The following is a 23,720-nucleotide window of genomic DNA, read 5'->3' as shown; positions in this document are numbered from 1 at the left end:
TCGTAACTTCACATGATCCTGTAATTAATGAATGTATAAATAACAGTTAAGTCCAAGATGATATGAGATAGCTACCGAAATGGGTTGTGCTACTAACAATTATAAAGTAAGCGTGACGGGAGGTGTAAAATTGTTAACTGTTGCCGATTTTGTTAAACACCTCTACATGGCCAATATAGACAACAGTGATTACTAGTTTCTACCACATAAATGGTCGTCTTCAGATCCGAATACGAACATAGGTTATCTAAGTGGCGGGAATGAGATAGACACACGCGCATATGACGTGAGATTCAGTCACTATGCGCGACCGCTGAGTCAATCAAAGATAACTGGCAGTCAAAGATAACTGAGGGATTGGAATGCGGTTGTAGGGTAAGAAGTAAAAGAAAGGATTACGGGTGCATGTGGGATTGTTACTAGGGATGAGACAGGAGAAAGACTAATTGAGTTCTGCAGTAAAGTTCAGAAAGTAGTAACGAATCTCAGATCACAGTTTAGAAGACATGAAGCTGAACTTCAAGACAAAAGTCAGGAAGAATCAATACGCAAAGACGTGGAATACGGAGGTACTAAGTAGTGAAGAGATACGAGAAAGTTCTCTGACGGATATGGAAAAGCTAAGTAGGCCACTCAGTTGAAGAGGACTGGACAACTCTAAAAGGGGCAATCACAGAAGTTGGAAAGGTACAAAGAAGGTAACAGCGAAGAAATTATGGGTAACAGAAAAGATACGTCATCAGATCGACAAGAAAGAAGTACAAAAATGTTCAAGGAAATTCAGGAATACAGGAACACAAGTCACTTAGGTACGACATAAATAGGAGTGAAAGGAAGCTAAGGCGAAATAGCTGAAGGAAAAATATGGAGAAATCGAAAAAGAAATGATTGTTGAAAGGACTGTCTCCGAATTTACAAAAGTCAAAGCAATCTTCGATGAAATTTAACGCAAGGGTGGCTATATTAAGAGTGAAATGGGAATTCCTCTGCTAAACGTACAGGAGGGAGCGGTTAGTTGGTAAGAGTACCGTACATTGAAGATCTGTAGTATCTGTGTATCCACAGGATATGTGGTCTAAAATTGAGGAAGTGTCATGATGATCTCTCCATTGGCAAAAGATTCCGGAATAGTCCCCCATTCGGATCTCCGGGAAGGGACTGCCAAGGGGGAGGTTACCATGAGAAAAAGATTGAATAATCAACGAAAGGATAACGTTCTACGAGTCGGGGCGTGGAATGTCAGAAGCTTGAACGTGGTATGGAAACTAGAAAATCTGAAAAGGGAAATGCAAAGGCTCAATCTAGATATAGTAGGGGTCAGTGAAGTGAAGTGGAAGGAAGACAAGGATTTCTGGTCAGATGAGTATCGGGTAATATCAACAGCAGCAGAAAATGGTATAACAGGTGTAGCATTCGTTATGAATAGGAAGGTAGGGCAGAGGGTGTGTTACTGTGAACAGTTCAGTGACCGGGTTGTTCTAATCAGAATCGACAGCAGACCAACACCGACAACGATAGTTCAGGTATACATGCCGACGTCGCAAGCTGAAGATGAACAGATAGAGAAAGTGTATGAGGATATTGAAAGGGTAATGCAGTATGTAAAGGGAGACGAAAATCTAATAGTCATGGGCGACTGGAATGCAGTTGTAGGGGAAGGAGTAGAAGAAAAGGTTACAGGAGAATATGGGCTTGGGACAAGGAATGAAAGAGGAGAAAGACTAATTGAGTTCTGTAACAAGTTTCAGCTAGTAATAGCGAATACCCTGTTCAAGAATCACAAGAGGAGGAGGTATACTTGGAAAAGGCCGGGAGATACGGGAAGATTTCAATTAGATTACATCATGGTCAGACAGTGATTCCGAAATCAGGTACTGGATTGTAAGGCGTACCCAGGAGCAGATATAGACTCGGATCACAATATAGTAGTGATGAAGAGTAGGCTGAAGTTCAAGACATTAGTCAGGAAGAATCAATACGCAAAGAAGTGGGATACGGAAGTACTAAGGAATGACGAGATACGTTTGAAGTTCTCTAACGCTATAGATACAGCAATAAGGAATAGCGCAGTAGGCAGTACAGTTGAAGAGGAATGGACATCTCTAAAAAGGGGCATCACAGAAGTTGGGAAGGAAAACATAGGTACAAAGAAGGTAGCTGCGAAGAAACCATGGGTAACAGAAGAAATACTTCAGTTGACTGATGAAAGGCGGAAGTACAACAGAAGAAATACTTCAGTTGACTGATGAAAGGCGGAAGTACAAACATGTTCCGGGAAAATCAGGAATACAGAAATACAAGTCGCTGAGGAATGAAATAAATAGGAAGTGCAGGGAAGCTAAGACGAAATGGCTGCAGGAAAAATGTGAAGACATCGAAAAAGATATGATTGTCGGAAGGACAGACTCAGCATACAGGAAAGTCAAAACAACCTTTGCTGACATTAAAAGCAACGGTGGTAACATTAAGAGTGCAACGGGAATTCCACTGCAAAATGCAGAGGAGAGAGCAGATAGGTGGAAAGAATACATTGAAAGCCTCTATGAGAGTGAAGTTTTGTCTGATGTGATACAAGAAGAAACAGGAGTCGATTTAGAAGAGATAGGGGATCCAGTATTAGAATCGGAATTTAAAAGAGCTTTGGAAGACTTACGGTCAAATAAGGCAGAAGGGATAGATAACATTACATCAGAATTTCTAAAATCATTGGGGGAAGTGGCAACAAAACGACTATTCACGTTGGTGTGTAGAATATATGAGTCTGGCCACATACCATCTGACTTTCGGAAAAGCATCATCCACACAATTCCGAAAACGGCAAGAGCTGACAAGTGCGAGAACTATCGCACAGTCAGCTTAACAGCTCAGGCATCGAAGCTGCTTACAAGAATAATATACAGAAGAATGGAAAAGAAAATTGAGAATGCACTAGGTGACGATCAGTTTGGCTTTAGGAAAAGTAAAGGGACGAGAGAGGCCATTCTGACGTTAAGGCTAATAATGGAAGCAAGGCTAAAGAAAAATCAAGACACTTTCATAGGATCTGTCGACCTGGAAAAAGCGTTCGACAATATAAAATGGTGCAAGCTGTTCGAGATTCTGAAAAAAGTAGGGGTAAGCTATAGGGAGAGACGGGTCATATACAATATGTACAACAACCAAGAGGGAATAATAAGAGTGGACGATCAAGAACGAAGTGCTCGTATTAAGAAGGGTGGAAGACAAGGCTGTAGCCTCTCGCCCCTACTCTTCAATCTGTACATCGAGGAAGCAATGATGGAAATAAAAGAATGGTTCAGGAGTGGAATTAAAATACAAGGTGAAAGGATATCAATGATACGATTCGCTGATGACATTGCTATCCTGAGTGAAAGTGAAGAAGAATTAAATGATCTGCTGAACGGAATGAACAGTCTAATGAGTACACAGTATGGTTTGAGAGTAAATCGGAGAAAGACGAAGGTAATGAGAAGTAGTAGAAATGAGAACAGCGAGAGACTTAACATCAGGATTGATGGTCACGAAGTCAATGAAATTAAGGAATTCTGCTACCTAGGCAGTAAGATAACCAATGACGGACGGAGCAAGGAGGACATCAAAAGCAGACTCGTTATGGCAAAAAAGGCATTTCTGGCCAAGAGAAGTGTACTAATATGAAATACCGGCCTTAATTTGAAGAAGAAATTTCTGAGGATGTACGTCTGGAGTACAGCATTGGATGGTAGTGAAACATGGACTGTGGGAAAACCGGAAGAGAAGAGAATCGAAGCATTTGAGATGTGGTGCTATAGACGAATGTTGAAAATTAGGTGGACTGATAAGGTAAGGAATGAGGGGGTTGTACGCAGAATCGGAGAGGAAAGGAATATGTGGAAAACATTGATAAGGAGAAGGGACAGGATGATAGGACATCTGCTAAGACATGAGGGAATGACTTCCATGGTACTAGAGGGAGCTGTAGAGGGCAAAAACTGTAGAGGAAGACAGAGATTGGAATACGACAAGCAAATAATTGAGGACTTAGGTTGCAAGTGCTACTCTGAGATGAAGAGGTTAGCACAGGAAAGGAATTCGTGGCGGGCCGCATCAAACCAGTCAGTAGACTAATGACAAAAAAAAAGTAGGGGGAAGAATGGCCTGATGACGTAGCAGAAGAGGAAAAAGGAGTCGATGTACAGGACACTGGGGATCCAGTACTACGATCAGAATTTAAGAGATCTTTGGAAGACCTAAGGTCGAATAATTCCATCAGAATTTCTAAAATAATTGGGGGAAGTGGCAACAGAACAGCTGTTCATGTTAGTGTGTAGAATGTGTGTGTCAGGCGATATAACATCTGCCTTCGGAAAGACATCACGCACACAATTCCAAAAACTGGAAGAGAGAACAAGTGCGACATTTTCGCACAATCAACTTAACAGCTAACCCCCGGCATCGAAGTTGCTGACAAAAACAGTATACAGAAGAATGGAAAGAAAAATTGAGGGCCGGCCGGTGTAGCCGAGCGGTTCTAGGCGTTTCAGTCTGGAAGGTTTAAGTAGTTCTAAGTTATAGGGGACTGATGACCTCAGCTGTAAAGTCCCATAGTTCTCAGAGCCATTTGAACCATTTGAAAATTGAGGATATGTTACATTACGATCATTTGGCTTTACGAAAGATAAAGGCACCACAGAGGCAATTTGGAATTGTGGTTGATAACGAAGGCAAGACTAATGAAAATCAGGAAACGTTCATAAGATCTGTCGACCAGGAAAAATTGTTCAAAAATTTAAAATGATGCAGGACGTTTCAAATTTTGAGAAAAAAAGGGGAAAACGGGTATATACGATATGTACCAGAGTCAATAGTGAACAATGAAATTGGAAGACTAAGAACGAAGTACTCGGATTATAAGGGGTGTAAGACAGAGATGTAGTGTTTCGCCCCTGCTGTTCAGTTTACCCATGGAAGAAGCAATGACGGAAATAAGAGAGAGGTACAAGTGTGGAATCAAAATTGAAGGTGAAAGGAGAGCAGTGTTAAGACTTGCTGATGACATTGCGGATCTCAGTGAAAATGAAGAAGAATTACAGAATCTACTCAATGGAATGAACAGTCTAATGAATACGGAATGTGGAATGATAGTAAATGAAAGAAAAACGAAAGTGGTTAGAAGTACCAGAAATGAGAACAGCTAGAAACTCATCAGGCTTTGTGATCACAAAGTAAATGAAGTTAGTGAATTCTGCTACGTAGTCAGCAAAATAACCCGTAACAGACGGAGAAAGGGGGACCTAAAATGTGGACTAATAATGGCTAAAAAGGCATTTGTGGCCAAGAGACGTCTACTAGTATCAAACATAGGCTTTCATTTGAGGAAAATATCTGTGAGACTGTACTTTTGGAGCACACCATTGGATGGGAGTGAAACATGGACTGTGGGAAAACCGTAAAAAAAGAGAATCAAAGCATTTGAGATGTGCTGTTGCAGAACAATGTTGAAAATTAGGGGGACTGATAAGATAAGGAATGAGGAAGTTCTCTGCGGCATCGGCGAGGAAAGGAAAATGTGGAAATCACCGACAAGAAAATGGTTCAAATGGCTCTGAACACTATGGGACTTGTCATCAGTTCCCTAGAACTTAGAACTACTTAAACCTAACTAACCTAAGGACATCACACACATCCATGCCCGAGGCAGGATTCCAACCTGCGACCGTAGCAGTCGTGCGGTTCCGGTCTGAAGCGCCTAGAACCGTTCGGCCACTGCGGCCGGCCCACTGACATGAGGAGGGGATAGGATACTAGTATATCTGTTACGACATCAGGGAATCACTTCCATGGTACTTGACGAAATTGTAGAGTGTTAAAATAGCTGTAGAGGATAACAGGGATGGGAAGACATCCAGCAAATAAGTGCGGACGTAGGTTGTAAGTGATACTCTGAGACGAAGGGAGTTCGTGGCGCGCCACATCATACCGTTCAAAAGACTGATGACTTGAAAATAAATAAATAAAATGAAAAATTTGGTTGAACTTACTTTGACCGATCTGTGGCCTGGAAAGGGGACGGCATTCCATGTTATATAAGACGGCGATGATTGTGCAGTGTTTCACAGACGTTTATTGAAATACAAGTATACTTTCGTAAGGATGTTAATACTATCATGACAAAGTGTCTTGCCGGCCAGAATGGCCGAGTGGTTCTGGGGCGCTACAGCCTGGAACCGCGCGATTTCTACGGTCGCAGGTTCGAATCCTGCCTTGGGCATGGATACGTGTGATGTCCTTAGGTTAGTTAAGTTTAACTATTTCTACGTTCTAGGGGACTGATGACCTCAGAAGTTGAGTTCCATAGTGCTCAGAGCCATTTGAACCATTTGAACAAAATGTCTTAGTTATTCCCACGATTGAAACACAGCATGTTTGTATTCTAATCTGAAGATGGCAATTAAAGCTATTCAAACTATTAATCGGTGTTCTTTATCCTGAGATCTTGGCCAATTATTGGTTTTTAACAAAATTTTGAACAGTAAAGTTTACAGATGGCCATCTCCACTATGGCTATGAAGCTAATGACGAAAAACTGATACTTTATAAATTTTATAATACAGGCGGTGACCTCAACCAATTCCATGGTACAGGAACAAATGTAAGTGGTACTGACCAGTATGCGAAGGAGAAGGTAACAGTATTAGGAGATATCATTAAATTCGCTTGCTACAGCGAACGACATCTGTAGCAGTGTGAATTTGATTGTACAATACAAAACATAATAGAAAATCCGTAATGATAGGAACGGAATTACTACTGGAATGAGTTGGAAGAGAAACCACACGTGATGGAATATGCGTTCGGTTTATAGAGCACAACCAGAATGACAGACGTGATATGACACCACTGAAACTTTTGTGCCTATAAGCACTGGGTTCAGATGTGTTTACGCAATGAGCATATGAGGAGAAAATGATGACATTTGTTTGCACATTTATTTAAGGACGAATACCGTCAGTTTCACTGTCCTTCCGGCTGTTGAATTAAAGCTTCCCCGTTTGCCGGGAGAGCACCAATGGAGCTCTTCGCTTGTGTGTTTACCTTTCCGCCCTCGCCGCCGCAACAGCGCGCCAGCCCTTCGTTATCAGCATTCTACGTCGCTACCCTGCCGTCGCTGCAGCGACTCACCGTGTTTCACCGGAAAATATTTCTTGGCCCCTTCTTCAGGACAACACGGCCTCGTATTTCATTTAAATTCCTTTTTGATGTTGTGTATCTCTCCAGTCTCGCCAATAAGTGAATTTCGTGTAAAAACTTGTTCATCGAATATGAGGTAGTCATGTACTGCTTTAATCAAATGATCTGTGTATTTTTATCACACTTGCCGGAGATGTAAGTTCATCTCTCAATCTATTTGCATCAAAATGTGTATCTATTGTGGCATACCTTAATCTGCAAGTGCAGATCGCGGCAGTATTTAAGATCTAGCTGAAAAAAATTGTGATTGCTCCCAAAATAAATGTGTGTTGAACAGGTAGAGAGAAGAAAATTGTGCCACATTTGAACAGAAACGAAAGTCAGATTTCGATTATTGTTGGTTGCGGCAAATATCAATCTCAAATTAAATGGACTTATGTCAATCTTTAACAGTTGCTTTCCAGAGAAATCGATAAAATATGCCACCAAGAGTACATGAAAACTCTTGGATTATTCTAGAAATAAAAATTTCATGTGGAAGGAAAGGATATACAATGAAATGGTTGTGCTGAAAGGAGAATTAGGACTGACGTCACAATAAAAGAAAACTGTGCTGCCTTAAATAAGTGATTATACAATCAGAAACACTCTGTATGATTTCTGAAATTAATTGTTGTAATATTAGACTGAGATTAGGAATAAGTAAAAGGGAAAAGTGTGGAAATCACTTAAAGAATGTGAATATTTTGTTATTAAAGGAAACAGTTAAGTAAAAAACGAAGTCAGGTAGCGAACACAATAAAAAAGCTCTTCCTGAAAGTATCTCGGACTGGCGTGGACAATTCAAGGAGTAAAATGCTAATGTACTGTGTTCCGTCGGTTAGATCGTTCGCCGGGTGCAAGTCTTTCGACTTGACGCCACTTCGGCGACTTGCGCGCCGATGGGTATGAAATGATGATGATTAGGACAACACAACACCCAGTCTCTGAGCGGAGAAACCCTCCAACCCAGCTCGGAATCGAACCCGGGCCCTTAGGATTGACATTCTGTCGCGCTGAGCACTCAGCTACCGGGGGCGGACAATGCAAGGAATAAAGCAATAGAACACACGCAAAACGCATTGTCAGTGAAGCCTTGCCATTGTAAATCGCAATTACTTCGGATCTGCTAAAGAATTCAGGAACATAATTAACTCAAAAAAAAAACGTTCAAATGGCTCTGAGCGCTATGGGACTTAACTTCTGAGGTCATCAGTCCCCTAGAACATAGAACTACTTAAACCTAATTAACCTAAGGACATCATAAACATCCATGCTGAGGCAGGATTCGAACCTGCGACCGTAGCGGTTGCGCGGTTCCGGACTGTAGCGCCTAGAACCACTCGGTCACTCCGGCCGGCTAACTCAACAAAAGCTAAAACGTTCATTGCGTTGGTAATATCTAAAGTAAATTACTAAAACCCGTTCTTTCCAAATATGCCATGTACGAGGGCGTTTTTTCCATATGCGTTCGGTCACAATTAAAATCACAGTGGAAATCCGGTAAAGCTTCGTGCAGTGCTGTTGCGCAATGTTTCTAGTAAGCCCGTCCATCGCTGGCTGTTGTGGCTGAGCGGTTCTAGGCGCTTTAGTGTGGAACCGCGCTGCTGCTACGGTCGCAGGTTAGAACTGATGTCCCATAATGCTCAGAGCTTTTTTTTCTCCTTCTTCTTCTTCTTTTTCTTGCTGGTCCATTGCGTCAAAAACACTTTTCATTTTCAGTTCTCCCGATTCTCTATTAACGGTTTCCTACTGATTCCATGATGCTCACATAATGCAGCTTTATGCCTCCCTTCTTCATAAAAAATTCTCGGCTGCATACTGCGGATTCTGCGGCGTTTTGGTGAGAAGTGCTTATCACTCACCGTACAGCTTGGACTTGGCTCCCTCTGAATTTTACCTGCAGGCTCACATGAACGGTTGCCTACGACAGCATTTCGGCAGTAGGTCAGCGTGGTGGATATCACAGGCGAGGGTACTGGAAAGTTGGTATCACGCTAAGACAGATGTCTTAAGTCGGTGAGGTGACTATGCATAGAAGTAGTTAAATGTTGCAAAGGAAAAAGCACTTTTGATTTTCCCTGTGGTTCTTCGCAACCGATCGTAGGTTGGGAAAAGGAAAATAGCCCTAGCATTCAATAACAAATCCAAAACATTACTATCTCAGGTATTCCAGATAGACTGAAATTAGGTATTGTCGTGTCCCTCTGCAAGAAAGACATGTGGTAACTCTCGTAACATGGAGCGCTTACAGTGAATGCTGAAATGTGGCGAATGGGAATTTCTGCAGGAATAAGGGAAACATTAATTGATTCTTTGTTTGATTATAATTAATCAGTCCAAAAGTTACCTCTTCACTGCACATGTGCAAAACATTGTAATGACTGCGGGGTGAGAACATACGATAACTTCAAAACAGTTTATTAAACAAACAACAAAAATCTGTAAACATAAAACATGGAGTCTCAGTAATACTTGGCCGTGGAGATAATAAAAGGGTTCTCTGTACAGCTAGCTGTCAGATCTCATCGAAGTCTTGATTGGGCCGTCGGCAGCGCAAAGTCGGCTGTTCACAGGGGTCTGTTGTTGTCTTTCCTCTCTGCAGACAGTTAATGCGTGGCTAATGAAACACACCTGTCGGAAACTGAATGGTGCTTTCTGTAGGCGGAGTGGATTAGTGGCGCGCTCCGCTGGTGTGGGCGATACGTTTTCCGTTTACATACTGTAGATGGATTACAAACGGCCAGGTCTCCAACTGGATGAATACCTGCGTAAGGCCGAATTACAGATGCGGCGCCCTTGTATTTGATTACAGCCTTATGACTGCGTTCATGAGAATGACATGTAGGCAGTAGAGCCAAAACGGATCGGTATTGAAATCAGATTGCAAAAGCAGTATCAGGTGAGAGACGGAAGACTGGCTGCAGGAAAACAAATGAAACTGAATGCGCGTGAAAAGGAGCATCGAACTCGATGAAATCCAGTAACGATTGGAAAGCGAAACAGAACAACTTGGTGTAGGTTGACGTCATCGCAGGATTCGATCAGTACTACGGAACAAGTGTAGACAAACTCCAAGTTGTGAGACGGTGCCAGCACGTAGTCTCTCGAAAAAATAAAGTCTCGTCACTGTCTCCACTGAGAAAGTCCACCAAATGCACTCACTGAATCTCCACACTATCGACAAAAAAAAAGAGACGTCTCTCCATTCTCCAACTCGTCGGTTTTGTTGTAGGTGTTCCCTCTGCTGAGCATATAGGGTTCTGGGACATCTTATCACAGATGACACATCAGTGTCAGAATAGACGAATCCTCCTTCGTAGTTCTCCACTTCTTGAAACCTCGTTCCTGACTGTCAACTTTCGGTTGAACTGTCCTGAAAGTCCCTATAGTTTTCGTGGTCAGTAGCTTTGCACGGACGTTGTCATATACGCATCAGGCAACTGTTTGGTCATGTACGATAATGGCTCTCAGTATTTCAAAAACAAGCATACCCATTTGACGACGAGCCCCTCTGTCACTTAAAAGCCTTTAATAGTATTATCGCCTTGAGCTGCTGGTAAAATACTTCATTTGTACAACCAGTTTCAGTCGTCAGACCATCATCAGGTTCATTAAGACTATTCACAGAAATGTGTTAGGCGAAATATAAAATCATTATCGGCACTTGACAAAATCATTAATTATGCACCGTTATCATATCGTAATATTAATTACGAAGTTAATCTATAATGGGTACACTACGGATCACAGTTTTTATGGAATTATGACGTCATTTATACTGCGATATGATAACCGTGTAATTCAATGTTTTGTCGCCACCTGACGAGAGAGATTTTTCATTTTGCCTAGCATGATGCTGTGAATAGTTTCATGAACCTGATGATGGGGAGACGACTGAAACTCCTTGTGTAAATTAAACATTTTACCAGCAGCTCAAGGCGGCAATAAGATGTTTTTTAAATAATTATGAGATGTGGGTACTACGGAATAAATTTCACAGTAAGGTCTCTTCAGAGGGGAATCAGTGCTCTTCGCGGCTCGTCCACACAGCTCGAGTTTCGAAGATGGGATTTCCACAGACCATCAACAACCGCTTAAGAGGTCTCATAGATGTAACGCCAGTGTACATGAGTCACAAGCAGTATGTTACACTTTGGCTGTCACTGCTGATAGTAAGAAGAATATTAATAACTTAAGACCAGTCCCATTGATTACTCCCTTCTTCAAGGCAGTGGAAAAGTTTGTGTACACATGAACAATAACGAATCTATCCAACAATAAAACAACTATTTCAGAACATGTTGATTAACTTTAAGAGTGATAGTCAGGTGCTGGAAGAACCTGCGATGACCGACACAAGAGGGGAGTGTGGAGTGTCTTAGAATAGTCTCACCGTGGGACACAAAAGGAAGCTTATTTAACCTTACCTCGTATGACGTTATTATAAACTCGGACTGGGGAAGAATGCAGAGGAGTTGTGTTTCTTGTTTTGAAAAGAACCGTCTGGCCATTCAGGGGAACTGAAAAGATTTTATCTTTGTCTAGTAAAGTTGTTTGAAATGAGTGATGCTTATTTGAGGCCTAGTCTTTCTACTTCCTCAGAACCATGTTTCAGGAACTTCGCGCTTCCCTAGGGCGTGTATAGTGAGGTGAACACGGCTCTTACTCCATAAGTGTCTGACACAAGGACAAAAAATTTGCTAAAATTGTTCAGTTAATCTGAACCCAAACAACAGATTCAGGTTTTTCTGTTGGAGTTAAATTCAGGAATAGATATATCAGCCCTTTGAGAATTGAGATCTCAGTCTGAGTTATATTGCAATATAAGAGTATTCAAAATGAAACTGAAACATTCCTATGGACTCATAACTGAAACATGGTTCTGAGGAAGTAGAAAGACTAGGCCTCAAATAAGCATCACTCATTTAAAACAACTTTACTAGACAAAGATAAAATTAAAATAAAGAAATGAGCTTGAACGTTGGTTTGATCACAGTATTTCAAACAGTAACAGTCAGGTTAATTTGCTTCTTAGTACCAAACTCAACAAGATTCAAAACTGTGTAATAACACCAGTAACCTGACGCCACGTAACAGGAGACAGACAATAAGGAGTTAACCTTTACATGTTCTCAACAGACATGAATAATTAAGAAAAATTTAAGAAATTAGAGGAACCTGTGAACACCTGACAATGACCTTCGCAGGAAGCCTAGAAGAAATGTAAATATACAGAAAACTCGATGAGACCATCATACATAAAATTAATATTTTTTAAGTCTCTGACTAACAAGCTACTGAAAGCGTCCGCTTATAGTAATATCTTATAACCGCTTCATAGTGATGGCTGATCTACGATACACACAAATACATACATTTTTATAGCCGGAATAAAAAAAAAGCGCCACAGTACCTGCCTATGCACCCAGGAAACTTTAAAAATCCATGATAACGAGGCTATGTGTCCTCAAAGAGAGGGACTAATCAGAAGTCGCAAAACTGGTACTGGTACTAGAAACACAGAATGGATCATGCTCACACAAAAAACCGATTTAAACAACAATGCGAGAAGACAAACTTGCAATTGCACGAGCAAAACGAAATGCACACTGTGAAGCTTTTTGGTGAACAAGATAAACCAGATGCATCAATAGATTAATCACATACAGGGTGCTTCGCAAGTTTAACTGACCATGGCTAATATTCTATTCAGAGCTTCGAAAACCCACCAACTGACAACAAACTGACCGAGCGAGATGGCGCAGTGGTTAGCACACTGGACTCGCATTCGGGAGGGCGACGGTTCAAACCAGTCTGCGGCCATCCTGATTTAGGTTTTCCGTAATTTCCCTAAATGGTTTCTTTGAAAGGGCACGGGCCGATTTCCTTCCCAATCCTTCCCTAATCCGAGCTTGTGCTCCGTCTCTAATGACTCTGTCGTCGACGGGACGTTAAACACCAATCTCCTCCTCCTCCTCCTCCTCCAGACAACAAACTGAACACAGGCTGTGGCTGGCGTAAACTCGTCTAACACATCTAAGCAATGTTCGCTCCCCATAACATGCCTGAGTTTAAGTACAAAACCCCTCCGGTCACTTCTAATAGTCAACAAGCAGGCAAAAACCAATTCTAGAAACAGATGTTGGTGGCACACGCACATCACAACGCAAACGTTCCAAAAGCTGCTCACCAAATTCATCTCTACAGCAGAAATTCCAGAATATGCTGTAGGGCTCTGAGCAGGATCCTGGCGTCCTCCGAACAGGAGGGTCCCTTTAGTCCCCTTATGGCGGACTGCAGCTGAATTGTGTGTTGCTAGCGTGACCTCAGCCACCCAGCATGGCGTGTGCGCCTGCAGTCGGAGTACAGTAGTTGGCTGTTAGCTGCTGAAGCCCATCATTGCCAGCCTCTCGCACAACTTCTCTGCAGAAAAACTCGTAAACATGTCGAGCGCCCTCTCTGAGTAGGCGGCTGCTGAACCTTAGCTACAGAGATAGCCAAAGATGTGCAGGACAGGCAATCGATAATAACCCCTCCCGACGGAGGTTCGAGTCGTACCTCGGGCATTGGTGTGTGTGTCGTTCTTAGCGTAAGTTACTTTAAGAAGTGTGTACTTCTAGGTACCGTTGACCTCAGCAGTTTGGTTCCTTAGGAATTCACACATTTGAATAATCGATAATAACCTTAAAGGCACAACAATTTAGGGGGGTAGAGGTCACGTGTGCTTTGTTGTTGTTGTTGTGGTCTTCAGTCCTGAGACTGGTTTGATGCAGCTCTCCATGCTACTTTATCCTGTGCAAGCTTCTTCATCTCCCAGTACCTACTGCAACCTACATCCTTCTGAATCTGCTTAGTGTATTGATCTCTTGGTCTCCCTCTACGATTTTTACCCTCCACGCTGCCCTCCAATGCTAAATTTGTGATCCCTTGATGCCTCAAAACATGTCCTACCAACCGAACCCTTCTTATAGTCAAGTTGTGCCACAAACTTCTCTTCTCCCCAATCCTATTCAATACCTCCTCATTAGTTACGTGATCTACCCACCTTATCTTCAGCATTCTTCTGTAGCACCACATTTCAAAAGCTTCTATTCTCTTCTTGTCCAAACTGGTTATTGTCCATGTTTCACTACCATACATGGCTACACTCCGTACAAATACTTTCAGAAACGATTTCCTGACACTTAAATCTATACTCGATGTTAACAAATTTCTCTTCTTCAGAAACGATTTCCTTGCCATTGCCAGTCTACATTTTATATCCTCTCTACTTCGACCATCATCAGTTATTTTGCTCCCTAAATAGCAAAACCCCTTTACTACTTTAAGTGTCTCATTTCCTAATCTAATATCCTCAATATCACCCGACTTAATTCGACTACATTCCATTATCCTCGTTTTGCTTTTGTTGATGTTCATCTTATATCCTCCTTTCAAGACACTGTCCATTCCGTTCAACTGCTCTTAAAAGTCCTTTGCTGTCTCTGAAAGAATTACAATGTCATCGGCGAACCTCAAAGTTTTTACCTCTTCTCCATGAATTTTAATACCTACTCCGAATTTCTCTTTTGTTTCCTTTACTGCTTGCTCAATATACAGATTGAATAACATCGGGGAGAGGCTACAACCCTGTCTCACTCCTTTCCCAACCACTGCTTCCCTTTCATGCCCCTCGACTCTTATAACTGCCATCTGGTTTCTGTACAAATTGTAAAGAGCCTTTCGCTCCCTGTATTTTACCCCTGCCACCTTCAAAGCTTGAAAGAGAGTATTCAAGTTAACGTTGTCAAAAGCTTTCTCTAAGTCTACAAATGCTAGAAACGTGGGTTTGTCTTTTATTAATCATTCTTCTAAGGTAAGTCGTAAGGTTAGTATTGCCTCATGTGTTCCAACATTTCTACGGAATCCAAACTGATCTTCCCCGAGGTCCGCTTCTACCAGTTTTTCCATTCGTCTGTAAAGAATTCGCGTTAGTATTTTGCAGCTGTGACTTATTAAACTGATAGTTCGGTAATTTTCACATCTGTCAACACCTGCTTTCTTTGGGATTGGAATTATTATATTCTTCTTGAAGTCTGTGAGTATTTCGCCTGTCTCATACATCTTGCTCACCAGATGGTAGAGTTTTGTCATGACTGGCTCTCCCAAGGCCATCAGTAGTTCTAATGGAATGTTGTCTACTCCCGGGGCCTTGTTTCGACTCATGTCTTTCAGTGCTCTGTCAAACTCTTCACGCAGTATCTTATCTCCCATTTCATCTTCATCTACATCCTCTTCCATTTCCATAATATTGTCGTCAAGTACATCGCTCTTGTATAAACCCTCTATATACTCCTTACACCTTTCTGCCTTCCCTTCTTTGCTTAGAACTGGGTTGCCATCTGAGCTCTTGATATTCATACAAGTGGTTCTCTTCTCTCCAAAGGTCTCTTTAATTTTCCTGTAGGCAGTATCTATTTTACCCCTAGTGAGACAAGCCTCTACATCCTTACATTTGTCCTCTAGCCATCCCTGCTTAGCCATTTTGCACTTCCTGTCGATCTCATTTTTGAGACGTTTGTATTCCTCTTTGCCTGCTTCATTTACTGCATTTTTATATTTTCTCCTTTCATCAATTAAATTCAATATTTCTTCTGTTACCCAAGGATTTCTATTAACACTCGTCTTTTTACCTACTTGATCGTCTGCTGCCTTCACTACTTCATCCCTCAGAGCTACTCATTCTTTTTCTACTGTATTTCTTTCCCCCATTCCTGTCAATTGTTCCCTTATGCTCTCCCTGAAACTCTGTACAACCTCTGGTTTAGTCAGTTTATCCAGGTCCCATCTCCTTAAATTCCCACCTTTTTGCAGTTTCTTCAGTTTCAATCTGCAGTTCATAACCAATAGCTTGTGGTCAGAATCCACATCTGCCCCTGGAAATGTCTTACAATTTAAAACCTGGTTCCTAAATCTCTGTCTTACCATTATATAATCTATCTGATACCTTTTAGTATCTCCAGGATTCTTCCAGGTATACAACCTTCTTTTATGATTCTTGAACCAAGTGTTAGCTATGATTAAGTTATGCTCTGTGCAAAATTCTACCAGGCGGCTTCCTCTTTCATTTCCTAGCCTGAATCCATGTTCACGTACTATGTTTCCTTCTCTCCCTTTTCCTACACTCGAATTCCAGTCACCCATGACTATTAAATTTTCGTCTCCCTTCACTACCTGAATAATTTCTTTTATCTCGTCATGCATTTCATCAATTTCTTCATCATCTGCAGAGCTAGTTGGCATATAAACTTGTACTACTGTAGTAGGCATGGGCTTTGTGTCTATCTTGGCCACAATAATGCGTTCACTATGCTGTTTGTAGTAGCTAACCCGCACTCCTATTTTTTTATTCATTATTAAACCTACTCCTGCATTACCCCTGTTTGATTTTGTATTTATAACCCTGTAATCACCCGACCAAAAGTCTTGTTGCTCCTGCCACCGAACTTCACTAATTCACACTATATCTAACTATAACCTATCTATTTCCCTTTTTAAATTTTCTAACCTACCTGCCCGATTAAGGGATCTGACATTCCACGCTCCGATCCGTAGAACGCCAGTTTTCTTTCTCCTGATAACGACGTCCTCTTGAGTAGTCCACTCCCGGAGATCCGAATGGGGGACTATTTTACCTCCGGAATATTTTACCCAAGAGGACGCCATCATCATTTAATCATACAGTAAAGCTGCATGTCCTCGGGAAAAATTACGGCTGTAGTTTCCCCTTGCTTTCAGCCGTTCGCAGTACCAGCACAGCAAGGCCGTTTTGGTTAATGTTACAAGGCCAGATCAGTCAATCATCCAGACTGTTGCCCCTGCAACTACTGAAAAGGCTGCTGCCCCTCTTCAGGAACCACATGTTTGTCTGGCCTCTCAGCAGATACCCCTCCGTTGTGGTTGCACCTACGGTACGACCATCTGTATCGCTGAGGCACGCAAGCCTCCCCACCAACGGCAAGGTCCATGGTTCATGGGGCCTCAACGAACGTGTGCCTTAACGAACGAGAAATATCAAGCTTGCGGTGGAATCTGAAGTGTAAACAACTGTGTAGTGCAGATGAATACAGTTTGATGATGAAGCAGATAAGTATCTGTAATGAACTTTGCAATCATTATAAATCCAAAGTAGACCGTAAAATGATTTTTTAAGTTATATGTTGTCCAATAAAACTGCAGTATCAAGATTGTTAGCAAATAACGACATTTTTTATAACTGTGTACACAGTATAGTAGGAATAATAGATGATTAACTATGTAAATGATTAGGGCGAATACAAAGTGCTATGTTTGGGACGTAGAGCTGCCTTATTTGGCAGAAAAAATGCCGTTATCCTGGCTGGGCTTGGTAACAATGTCAGCTTGGATAACATTCTACGTCAGAGTTCATTAACTGTTGTGACTGGTGAGTGGAGTGTAAGTCACCGAGTGCTTTTATTGGGTGAGAGGTGCAGAAAACATACTGGCCAGGGCAGCAGGAGGTCACCATCTATGCCTAGGTAGGCCAGGGCAATCAAGGAAACATCCAGTCTTCCTTTAACATATTAAAAGATAACGCTACAAAGAATTCTGTGGCAGGGCACAACCACTGACCATAAAGCGCCAGAAATTAAATCATTGATGGCAAATTACTTGCTTTGCGACACAGAAGAGATAGGGTTGTGTATCCAGTGCTACTATGACGGCAGTTACTATGTCAACAATACGATTACGATTCCATTACAGTTCTTCAGAGGCTCCACACGCAGATACGTCCGTCTGCACTTGCCTAGAAAGACACTGTGGTGTTACTTGTGTGTCCTTTGTTGTCGTTGGGTGCAACAATCTCTGGTGCCTCCCTCTGCTGCCGGGTTCAGGCATGAGAGATCTGGAAACGTTGGGCTTCAATTCGAAGCTGCAATTCCGCAGCACATAGAGTTTATCATTCGCTGACAAGACCATTTCTCCAACTACGCTGGTGTCCAAAATTAAAGCAACAAACCACTGTTTCCGCGTTCTGTGGCTAATGAACGATATAATCATACAAACTGTCAACAAATGTACATACGATGGTGTTCTACACGGAAGACGGGACTCCGGTCAACGGACAATCACGCCAACGATAATGTCAGGGCACTTATCAAACCGGGTAGTGTTTACCAGGTAATCCCACATCCGCAATCGGTGTATACACAGTCACAGACGGTGCAGTATGGCACAGAGATTATGCCTAACAGGCTCTCACCGGTGGAGAATGGAAGCAGGACAGTTGCAAACTGATGTGGCCCGATTCTTAACGTGAATCGTTGGCTTCTTTATCGAATGTGGTTTAGTATATACTAGAAGAAGGGATCGGTTGGTAGGACATGTTCTGAGACATTGAGGGATCACCAATTTAGTATTGGAGGGCCACGTGGAGGGTAAAAATCGTAGAGGGAGACCAATACACTAAGCAGATTCAGAAGGATGTAGGCTGCAGTAGGTGCTGGGAGATGAAGAAGCTTGCACAGGATAGAGTAGCATGGAGAGCTGCATCAAACCAGTCTCAAGACTGAAGACCACAACAACAACACATATAGAGATTAAAACTGTATCCAGAAGGCTAGAGTAGGGCCATACCACAGCACGGCAGCTTGCATCTGACCTCGCAGCATCCACTGGACGTGTCGTATCGAAGCAAACGGTGTAAAGAAGTTTGCGGCAGAGTGGCCTTTATTGTCGGAGACCTGCCATGTGTGCACATCTGTCGCATCTTCAAAAAAGGGAACGTCTAGAGTGGCGTCGTCAACATACTAACTGGACGGTTGAATATTACGCCGATTTTCTTTTCGGAGAGGAGTCCCGGCTTGATCTGAAGGGCGATTCTCAACGGATTTACATCTGGAGGGAACAGAACATGATTTAGAGAGCCAAACATTGCGGAAAGATCCCTAATGGTGTGGGCAGGGATTATATTGACCACTCGAAGTCCTCTTCATAAAACTGTACAGGTGAATCGGTAAGGATTAACTCCTCTCAGGTATCGTGACGAGATCTTGAGACCCATTGGCGCTTGTTGCAAGGTGCTGTGGGCCCAGAGTCCGTACTGATGGACGATAATGCCCGACCTCACAGATCACAGGTGGCTAACATCTTCTTGGAAGATATTGCACGCTTGGCGTGGCCAGCTCGCTCTGTCGATTTGAATCCCTTACAGTATGTCTGGGATGCACTAGGCAGACGGGTTGCATCACGTCAGTATCCAACAACCACTCTCCAAGACTTACGAGCAGCACTGCATGAATAATGAGACTGATGACATCATTCACAGCATGCCACGTGGTTGTCAGGCCTTTACTGCTGTCAGAGGTGGTCACACCCCATAGTGAGCACACTGTCGGAAGGTGTATGCAAATCCGTTAAGTTGGTAAATCACGAAGTACATTTTTGGCTGCCATTATGGATGTAGCAGTTCTTTGCTTTCTGTATCCTTTACATTGTTTCTACTGTTTGTACTGTTAAGTCGCAAAATAAATGCAGTCTTGCCAAATTTCCGTTTGTTGCTTGTATTTTGGACACCACTGTACTTATAGTCATTTATCTTGGAACAGAACAATTCTTTATCATTGTCCTCAAAATTAAGTGACTCACCCTCTCATTGAAAACACTGACATTGATTGGTGTGGGCAAAAGAGCTGCTGTCTGCTACATCACATAACTACAAATAAATGGTTCAGAGGTATCATATTTATAGATCAAGGGGCATACCACTGTAACTTCCCAACAGTAAAAATATGTATAGCATTCACATTCAGTGTAACCTCCCAACAGTTTATTCTTCCGTAACATCGCAATAATAACGTGACTAACCTCCCAATAAAAAATGTGACTCATATATAACCTTTCAATAATTAACTGACTGTGTATCTAAACCGGTAAATTTGGACGTCAGCAGTGCTGCGTCATGGCCCTGAAAGATCATTACCTGAATGAAGTCGCCAGATAACGCGTATATATCTGCTCCTGTAAGAATTTTTTCTGGCACAGCCCAGTGCCATGCTGGCAGATAGATATGTCATGTATAAAAAGAAGCAACTGATTTTTCCTTAAGTTAATCGGGATGACCATGGCTTGCAAAAATTAGTCAATTCTTTAAATTCAGATGAATGATTGTCAAAGAGTTAGTTTTATAAACAAGATTATTATTAAAAGATTTTATAAAACATTTACATGGGACTTTATATAACAACAGTACAAATTTACTTGTAACAAACTACATATCCGCGCGGCTGCTTTTACCTTGTACTATCGGGTGATCAAAAAGTCAGAATAAATTTGAAAACTGAATAAATCACGGAATAATGTAGACAGAGAGGTACAAATTGACATCCATGCTTGGAATGACATGGTGGTTTTATTAGAACCAAAAAAATACAAAAGTTCAAAAAATGTCCGACAGATGGCGCTTCATCTGATCAGAATAGCAATAATTAGCATAACAAAGCAAGACAATTCAAAGATGATGTTCTTTACAGGAAATGCTCAATATGTCCGCCATCATTCCTCAACAATAGCTGTAGTCGAGGAATAATGTTGTGAACAGCACTGTAAAGCATGTCCGGAGTTATGGTGAGGCATTGGCGTCGGATGTTGTCTTTCAGCATCTCTAGAGATGTCGGTCGATTACGATACACTTGCGACTTCAGGTAAACCCAAAGCCATTAATCTTAAGGACTGAGGTCTGGGGACCTGGGAGGCCAAGTATGACGAAAGTGGCGGCTGAGCATACGATCATCACCAAACGACGCGCATCTGTCGGACATTTTGTGAACTTTGTTTTTTTTTTTTGTTCTAATAAAACCCCATGTCATTCCAAGCATGTTTGTCAATTTTTACCTCTCTGTCTATATTATTCCGTGGTTTATTAAGTTTTCAAATTTATACTGACTTTTTGATCACCTGGTACAACACTCAGGCACTGCCATCACTCTCCACGACTGGCCCTGCCAGCTCCATACACCCGACTGCTAGCTACTACTTACTCCTACTGACACTGCACTTACTGCAGCCAACACTGCTCTCTGGTCTGAGATTCTCTAATAGCTTCCATATCGCAGGCAGCGCGTGAGCAATCTATCGAAATTACATCTGCTCGAGTGCGCTAGCAATAAATTCGTTAGTCATGGACCTATTACACCGCGATTGTGGAGAATGAAAAGGCAAACCAACTGGCAGCGAACGCAGAAAAAAATGGGTACAAGGGAGTTGAGGAAAAAACTGTGTTAATCAGTGATATCGCCGGAAGCAAATGAAGTAAAAGAAACTATATTTGTGGTAAGTTCCAATGGGACCGAACTACTGAAGTCATCTGTCTCTCGGCTTACACACTACTTAATCTAACTTAAACTAACTAACGCTAAGGACAACACACGCACACACATACACACACACACACACACACACACACACACACAAACACACACACACACACATGGCCGAAGGAGGACTCAAACCTCCGACGAGTGCGCCGCGTGAACCGTAGCAAGGCACCTCACACTGCGCGGGTATCCCGCGCGGCAACAAGTAGGAAATCGAACATCTGCACACGAGCACCTGCCACAGAAAAATCTACCCATGTGTACCATAGGCCAAATAGTACGCTGAGAAACTGAGTAACAAATTGTAACTCGACTAGAAAAGGGAATAAGAGACAACTGGTAGTGTCCACTGCCAGATCTGTATTCAGCCACGCCTCTGCCGAGAACTGACGTCATACCACCGTCTCACAACGTCTTTGGAGAATTCAGGACGTCAGTCACACACAAGTTGGCTCCCTTAGAATCAGAAAAAAATCATGCAGGGCAATGATGCAACTGTTGGAAATGAAACAAGAATGTGTTGACACTCTGGATAACAGTGACTATAAAGTTACATAATGAGTGAAGAGAAATGACTTTACCGGTAACCTTAACATCGAAATTGTCTCCCACGAAGCAAATGATGTGTAGAAATTCTGCTACGTTGGAAGGAAAATATCACTTAACGTAGGAAGCGGGTAGGTCATAAAAAAGCAGACCTACTTGAGCGAAGACAACGTGTTTGGCTAAAAGAAGGTCTGAATTTGACAAATAAGTTTGTGAGACTTCCTTTTGGGGCAGATCATTGAACGGGAATGAACTAAGGACAGTTGGTTTTGGAACATCGGAAAAGAAGAGTAGCGAAGCGTTTGAGATGTGACGCTACAGACGAATGATGAAAATAGGTGGACTGCTAAGATAAGAAATGGTGAGACAAGAATCAGTAGCGAAAGATAGTTGGAGAATATCAACAAGATGTTAGGACATGTATCAAGCAAGAAACAAAGAAAGGCTAGGGTTTAATTTCTCGTCACATTGAGACCATCAGAGATGAAGCACAAATTAGATATGGTTTGAGGGTGGGGAAGGAAATCAGCTTTGCACTTTGAAAGGAACCATTATGCCATCTGCCTTCAGCAATTTAGGAAAATTACAGAAAACGTAAATCGCTATATCTGGAAAGTAGGACGCAGTTTTGAACAGTCGTCCTCCCAAATGGGAGTCCAGTGCACTAACCACCATGCCACTTCACTCTGCGTGTTGAAGACACAATATGAGACGGAGCTTCAGAAGGCCAAAAACCGTAGGGGAGATAGACGTTGGAACATATCTAACCGTGATATTACACGGAGCTCTAAGAAACTACAGGGGAAGACAGAGAGTGGAATATATACAACAAGTAACTGAGGACGCTGGATGCAAGGGTTAATCCGAGAGTGTCAGAAGACTGACCGCCATAAAAGAAATCTATCACAATATCATTCATGTCTGTCCCACACAATTCCCTTCTTCCCTTGTCAGGCTCCTGTCATGTGGACTACTTGATTCCACCATGTCTAATGGCTTATGCAGCGCAGTGGCAGAGATCTCGCTAAGCCATGTACCCCTACGCTCAGCGGTAGGGCCAGAGCAGCGATAATCCGGAGGGCCGCTGCCTGTAGTGGGCCACGCATGCGCCGGGGAAGCCCCGAAGAGCGGGCCGCCATGGAAACAGTTGCCTGCCGGACTCCGCGCCGCGCCGTTGCCACGTCCGCGCCGGCGGCCGCGAGTTCACGCCGAGTCGACGAAAGCCACCTCGAACGTGGGTCCGGCCGCGCTACCAGCCGTCGAATCGAACAGGTGGTCCGAACTCGGCCCTCCGCGGGCACTGTACTTCTCTCTGTTACTGTGTACCTAGCTTGGCATTTTCCCTAGTTGAAATTTCTTCTAAAGAGTCCTGGTGCTGTTAACATATTTCTGACCAGTCACCGGAAGACAAACACTTCGAACGTATGAGGTTCTTTCACTGTGCGAAACTCCTTATGTTACTTTAATCAGTGCTGTCCTAAGGCAGGTAAGTTAAGAGATCGCGGCTGCTGAAACTAAACTAACCAACTGGCGTCCCCTGCCTTCGAAACAATGGCGGCTGAATCTTTCGTCCAGTACTTTATAACG

The sequence above is a fragment of the Schistocerca nitens genome, chromosome 4 (assembly GCF_023898315.1).
Source record: "Schistocerca nitens isolate TAMUIC-IGC-003100 chromosome 4, iqSchNite1.1, whole genome shotgun sequence".
In the NCBI taxonomy this organism is placed as follows: domain Eukaryota; kingdom Metazoa; phylum Arthropoda; class Insecta; order Orthoptera; family Acrididae; genus Schistocerca; species Schistocerca nitens.
This window is presented reverse-complemented; position numbering follows the sequence as displayed.